We start from the raw sequence: 7,031 nt of genomic DNA on the forward strand, positions 1-7,031 counted from the left end.
AACACTTTCTCTCCTCCCATGCCTTGAGTATCCTGCAGTGTGGAAACCAACAAAGGGAAGGCAGGTATGGGCAGCTTTTCAATTTCTCTTTCTTCTGCTAAACCTTCTCTTCTTCCTCTTCCCCCACATTCCATCTCCTCATTCATTAGTTTGCTTCTGGCTCCTCCACTATTGGGGTGGGTCAAGGGAGAGAGGAGAGATGTGAGAAAATACCTACTTATGAAATGGTATTTGCATTTTCTAGGCTTGGTGGGCTTTGAAAGTTGACTCTCGCCTTGGGCATTTTTGGCTTCTCAGCAATTCCCTCCTTATGAACCTCTCACTGTACTCAGGATAATGCAGCCAAAGCATCTTTTCTAACTGGTCACTTCAGATCTCTCCTTGAGCCCTTGTTTATTCTCTTTTACTGGACTTTTCTCCAACCACCCCCCATGGCTTTTTATCCAAAGCACTTTTCACAATTTGACATATTTGTTTATTATCTGTCTTCCCTCAATAGAATATAAGGTTTTAAAAGACAAAGATTACCTATTTTTTTCGTTACTATATCTCCTGTGCCAAGAATAATGCCTGGCTTGCAGTAGGTGTTCAGTAAATATTGTTGAAAAGATGAATGAATAAATGGAGGAATGAATCTTGGAGGAAGAGCCTCTATATTGGAGTCCCATTGTTTCTCTACACAGCCCTATTTGGTGCGATCCAAAACAAGCCCTCGATGGCTTCTATCAAAATATACACAATTAATTCCTTTAAACACTAACGTTTGACAACTGAAAGTGCTGCTACTTCTCAACTCAGCCCTCTATACTCTTGGGGCGACTAGATAACCACAAACTCAAATATTTATTTGGACCTCTTACGATATCAGTCTGGCACCAGTTCCTATGTCTCATAAGGTACAAATTCAAGTTCTCTGAGTCTTGAAGTGCCTTCTCACTGGCTTAAAATGTGGAGGGTTTATCTCCCTTCTCATGGCTCTTCACCACCCTTCAAAGAAATTCTCTCTGAAACTCCTCTCTTTTCTCTCTTCACCTCTCCCCTCCTCTCTTCTTTCTCCCTTTAATCACTTACATATTATATGTTGAAATAAGATTTGGAAAACAGAATGGCAGATGCCTCCTTTGCTGGTCCTGTGTAGGTGTGGTCAAGCAGTTTGCAATTTGCTTCAGACCTATTGCTTTGCTTTGTGCCATCAGAGCCTCAGTCACATTTGGGACAAGGGGAGTTCAGTTTTAGAATCCTGTTACATCTACCTTGAAAAGCTGTTGTGAATGTGTAATGAGATAAAGTGAATCAATCATTTAACAAAATGCTTACCGTAAAGCAAATGTTTACTTTTTCTCGATATTCTTCCCTAAACTCACTTCTTGCTGTTCCTACTAAAATGATAGGTAGAATCCTAGCCCATAATTACATTTCCTTGGAAATTTTTGAGCAAAGAAAAAGAGTAAAAGGACTAATAAATTCCTTTGAAAATCTGAAGAAGGAAAAAAAAAGACAAACAAAAAAACCCCAACATCATCATAAATATTTCACATGTAATTTAGAATTACAGTATTTATCTTTTCCTCACAGGAGTATATCGTCTCCTATTGCTAATTTTTGAATTTCGCTTTAGAGGTGCAAGCTAGGCAATTAAAAATTGTCAGAGTCATATAAATTACTGACTTACTTTAGCAGCAAGGGCTATTTTCTGGTATTCAGTGATTAGATCTGAAATATATTTTATAACAAAGTATGAGATTAGTTTCACCTCTAAATGTGGTATGCATATGCTTCTTGTATCCCCCTTGAAAATTAACTATTCATGTTTAGCAGAGAGTGAAATTCATCAGGGACAAAGTCCCACAGGTGAGCTCATTCCCTTGTTACCTTGGTGCATGGAATTATTCCCCCAGATCCAAACCTAATCAAATGTGACCACAGCTCATCTCATACTTTCTTCCAGATCTGTGCAGCCTTAGTGGTATTACCAACTAATGAATTCTTCTACAGAGATACTGATAGTAAAATCTTTCTGTAACCCCAAGTAATTCTTCAGAGAATTATATTTTATTTTGAGGCTAGGAGTAGCTTTATTTGAGTTATCAGTACTTTGGGAATTTAGCAGATTACCAGTGTGTAATGAAAGATGAATTAAAACATTTCCCCCAAATGCTATGAACATTTACAAAAAGCTGAAATAAATAGTTTGGATTAGAACAAAAATGTAAAATACAGTATGACTTAAGTTATTTGGATATACTATTTGGGAAATCTCTTCCTTGTGTGAGAACAGTCTCACTAATAAGAATTAGCCACCTGTATAAATCCTATATCTGAAATGTCCTTATGACAAAGGCACTCTTAGAGGTATTCCTATTCCATGTGTTTTGAGCACCTGCTTGAAGACCTGACACAAACAGACTTTTCATGAGTCCTAATGATTCTTCTAGATCACTGAATTACAATAGTCTACAATTGTAATCCACAATGTCCCACAGTGCACATTCCTTAAAACCCCTTTGGAGTCTTTGTGAAGGTTTAGGTAAATTGAATTTCAAACTCTATGTGCAACCAGCCATGACCTGGGGGCATTTGCTAACCTCAGTCTGGTAATCATTAATGTGGAAGATACCCAGTTACTAAAGGGGCTGCGTTGGTATGGTTGACATAGTGAGTCTCTTGATGTCCTGGAATACCTTGAGTTGGTCAAGGAAAGATCCTGAGTTTCAGATGGGGGCATCCGAACTCCATGTGTGTCACATGGAGTAAGAGGGGAAGAACATTGATCATAATTTTAAGAAAAGCATAACTGTGAGGGCAGATTCTAACACTAACCTTGTTATATTGCTTTATATCTCCCAAGGTCTAGAACAGTGATAAAGAACAGGTGATCAGTATTTTTTAAATTAAATATGGATATCAAATATCTACTTCCCCTAATAGCATAGACTGATCTTATTGACATGATATTAGCCAGGGCACAGAATTCAGCCTTGACACCAGTTTTCAAAAGGAATCCAAATTTACCAGGAAACTTGTGATTTTTTACAGTCTTTAGAAAAGACCAAAGTATTAATAAGGTCATGGTAAAAGAAGATATTGCATGGGTCATGCAGCAATTTCCTAATTTCTCTTTCCCTGGTCCTTCTTCTTCCCTAGTACTTTAATTTTATAATTATTTCTTTTTATGGTGATAAAATACACATAATATACAATTTACCATTAGTGACATTTAGTACAATGTTGTACAACCATCACCACTGTCTAATTCCAGAACATTTTCGTCACCCCCAAAAGAAACCCATTAAACAGTCGCTCCCCACTTCCCATTTTCCTTAACTTCTGGCAACCAATAATTTTTTTCTCTCTGTAAAATTGCCTACTCTGGGTTTTTCACAATGGAACCATACAATATACAGCCTTTGTTTCTGGCTTCTTTCATGTACCTTATTGTTTTCAAGATTTATCCATGCTGTAGCATGTATAAATACTTTGTTCTTTTATGTCTGAATAATATTCCATTGTTTATATATACTACATTTTATTTATCTATTTGTCAGTTGATGAACATTTAGGTTGTTTTCATCTTCGGGAAATTATAAATACTCCTATGAATATTTGTGTGCAAGTTTGTTTGAACACCTGATTTAAAATCTCCTGGATACATACCCAGAAGAGGAATTTCTGGATCATATGGTAATTCTATGTTTAACTTATTGAGGATCTGCCAACTGTTTTCCACAACATCTGTACCATTTTACATTCCCATCAGCAATGTACAAGGGTTCCAATTTCTCCATTTCCTTATGAACACTTGCTATTTTCTGTTTTGGTTTTTGTTTTTTAGTTAAAGCCATCCTACTGTGAGGCTGTATTTCATTTTGGCTTTGATTTGCATTTTCCAAATGGTGAATTATGTTGAGCTTATTATCCACTTGTATATAATCCTTGGAAAGATGTGTATTCAATTCTTTGCACATTTTTAAATTGGGTTGTTTGGTTTTATGTTGTTGAAGTATAAGTGCTTTTTATGTATTATACTAGATCCTTATTGGATACATAGTTTGTGAATATTTTCCCCCATTCTGTGTGTTGTCTTTTCCCAATCTTGATAGTTTCCTTTGATCCTTTCCTTGTTACTTTGCCTCCAATGTCTTCTTCCCCTACTGTCTCTCAGGAGTAAATATGTCCCTTTCTCATGTGCAGATGAGGAGTTCTTCTGTAGACTCTCTCTAACTCAGGCACCAATCTCAGTACAATCAGGCACTGGGGCCTCAGGCTTCATTAGAGATGGTCTATTCTCTTAACAAAGACAGGTTTCCACAAAGAGACATTTCATACCAACAGCTAAGAAAATAAAGTGTACTCCATATATTTTTCAGGAATAAGTTTTATATGCAGAAAAATGATTATTTTCTTTTAAAACATTACACAGACTGATAAGTTCTGCTATTATAAAATAGTTATTTCTAGCAAAATGGGGTGCAATAGTTGTTTGAGGGTTTTAAATAATAGGTAACTTGTCCTGAGAGCATTAATAACCTGATACAGGTGTGCCAAATATAATCCTCACAAGGTCTATACTACAGATAAATCCTCTCTGTGGAAGAGTAGTTCTATTACACAATAATTGTCTAGAAATCTTCAATCACATGGTAGAATTAGGCCAAGTGTGAAATATTGGATACCTAGATTACTGAAAACAGGAGTGAATTGAAAATGTATACTACTTGTGCATTGACTTTCAACCAGGATAAATAATAAAACAAACAAAAAAACCATGTTGACTTTATGATTCAAGATGGCAGCATTGGTAGACTTTTTTTTTTTTCTTTTTTAAACCATCAAGACATTCCCTCTAGTTTCAGAATATATTTAGGTCCATCCTTATCCCTGTGATATTAAAAAAAAAAGTTCTTTTTGACATGTTCTGACTTTATTTTAACATTGTCTGTCTCTCAAAACTGGTTTGACGGCAGTACCTAAAGAACAAATATCTCATAGCTTTTATAGACAGTGACAGAGCAGTGAGTGCAAATATAAACTCACTGCTCCCTTAAGGATCAGCTGTTTCCAGTAGGTTTTATATCTGCATTCAGTTTGACATCCACTCCCCAACAATTTTGGTGGAAGATTTCTTTACTCTTATTAAACTTATTTTATTGATAGACTGTTTTCATCAGATTTAAAATGTAATATCATATATATACATATATATACTGAATTTTAGCACCATTAATATAAATTTTGCTTCACACTTAAATCTTATGAAATTGTAATTAGATTTATGTAGCTATAAACTTTTATAGACTTATGTATTATGTAGTCATATATATATATATATATACACACACACACACACACACACATACACACATAGAGTTACAGAGTACACACATACACTTAAGGATTTTGAGATGAGATCATCCTGGATTGCCTGAGTGGGCCTGAAATCCAAGCATAGGTGTCATTACAAGAGTGAGTCAGAGGTAGATTATACAGACAGAAGAGGAGAAGATACAGAGGAGAAGATGATATAAAGAAAGAAGCAGAGACTGCAATAATGCATCTACTAGCCAAGGAAGGCCAAGGATTGCCAGTAGCCACCAGAAGCTGGAAGAAACAAGAAAGTATTGGTCCTTAGAGACTTTGGAGAGACTGTGGCACTGTTAGTACCTTGATTTAAGACTTCTTGCCTCCATAACTGTGAGAGAATAAATTTTTGTTTAAAGCCACTAAGTGTGTGGGTTGTACATTATGGCAGCACTAAGAAACCAATATAGATTTTGGTACTGAGAGTGGGGTGCTGCTGTAAAAATACCTAAAAATACGGAAGTGGCTCTAGAATTGGATAATAGATAGAGACTGGAAGAATTTTGACATACTTAACAGTAAAAAGCCTAGATTTCCTTGAGGAGACTTTTGGTAGAAATAAGGACCTTAAAGGTGCTTCTGGTGAGGTCTCAGAAAGAAATAAGGAACATGTTATAAGGAAACTGGAGGAAAACTGTTCCATGTCATAAAATGACAGAGAACGTGGATAAATTGTTTTCTATTTTGGAATGGAAAGCAGATCTTGGATATTTAGCTGAAGAGATTTCCAAACAAAGTACTAAAGGTGTGGCCTGGTTTCTCATTGTTGTGTCTAGTAAAATGTGAGAGGAAAGAGATAAATTAATGAAAAAACTGTTAAGCAATATGGAACCAGAACTTGGTTATTTTGGGGGTACCTAGTGTATCCAGATTGCAAATGATGCTAAAGTTAGGTTCTTTACTAATGGGAAAGCACCCGTTGGAGAGAGGTTCAGGGGTGTGGCTGGAAAACTTTTGCTGATGTACATGACTCCACTTTTGCTGGATATATGACTCATGGATCCAATCAACTATCATCTCAGCAGAAGCCAGGAATAGATAGGGGTTATCCAGGAAGGTTAGCCAGGAATAGATAGGGGTTATCCAGAAGGGGTTATTAGTCTAATGGTATAGATCCTTATGACATACATGGGAGACAGAGAACGTTTTTGAGACTGCTGTACCAGCAGAAACAATGCCAACTTGGACAGAAGAATACAGACAAGATGAAATAAAGGATGGTCGTTGGGCTTCTGGGATTCTACACGAGGGAAATGAGCTGATAGAGGTCATTGACTTAAAAAATATGCAGCTCTTCAAGAAAAAGGAGAATGGCTCCAAGGGCAGAGCTGCAAATGCAGAAGCACAAGCCAGAGAGGTGGGGGCAGAGTAAGATGGAGACACTGATATTGCCAGAGCCTCTGTGAGAGAACACATTTCTGTTGTTTTAGGCTTCCAAGTTTGTAGTAATTTGTATGGCAGCCTAGGAAACAAATACATTCACATTTTCTGAAATTTGCTGGTATCATTTGCATTCTATTTTAGGCAATAAACCATCTTCCCCAACAGATGTGTCTGGATTTTTTTTTTTTTTACTCTCTCTCTCTTTTAAACCTTTTTTTATGTACACGTAAAAGCTAGACAAAAGCAAAGTAGATGAGAAGACAGAATGGAGTCTTATATTGAATGGAATG

This window comes from Hyperoodon ampullatus (genome assembly GCF_949752795.1).
Source record: "Hyperoodon ampullatus genome assembly, chromosome: 9".
NCBI classification, from domain to species: domain Eukaryota; kingdom Metazoa; phylum Chordata; class Mammalia; order Artiodactyla; family Ziphiidae; genus Hyperoodon; species Hyperoodon ampullatus.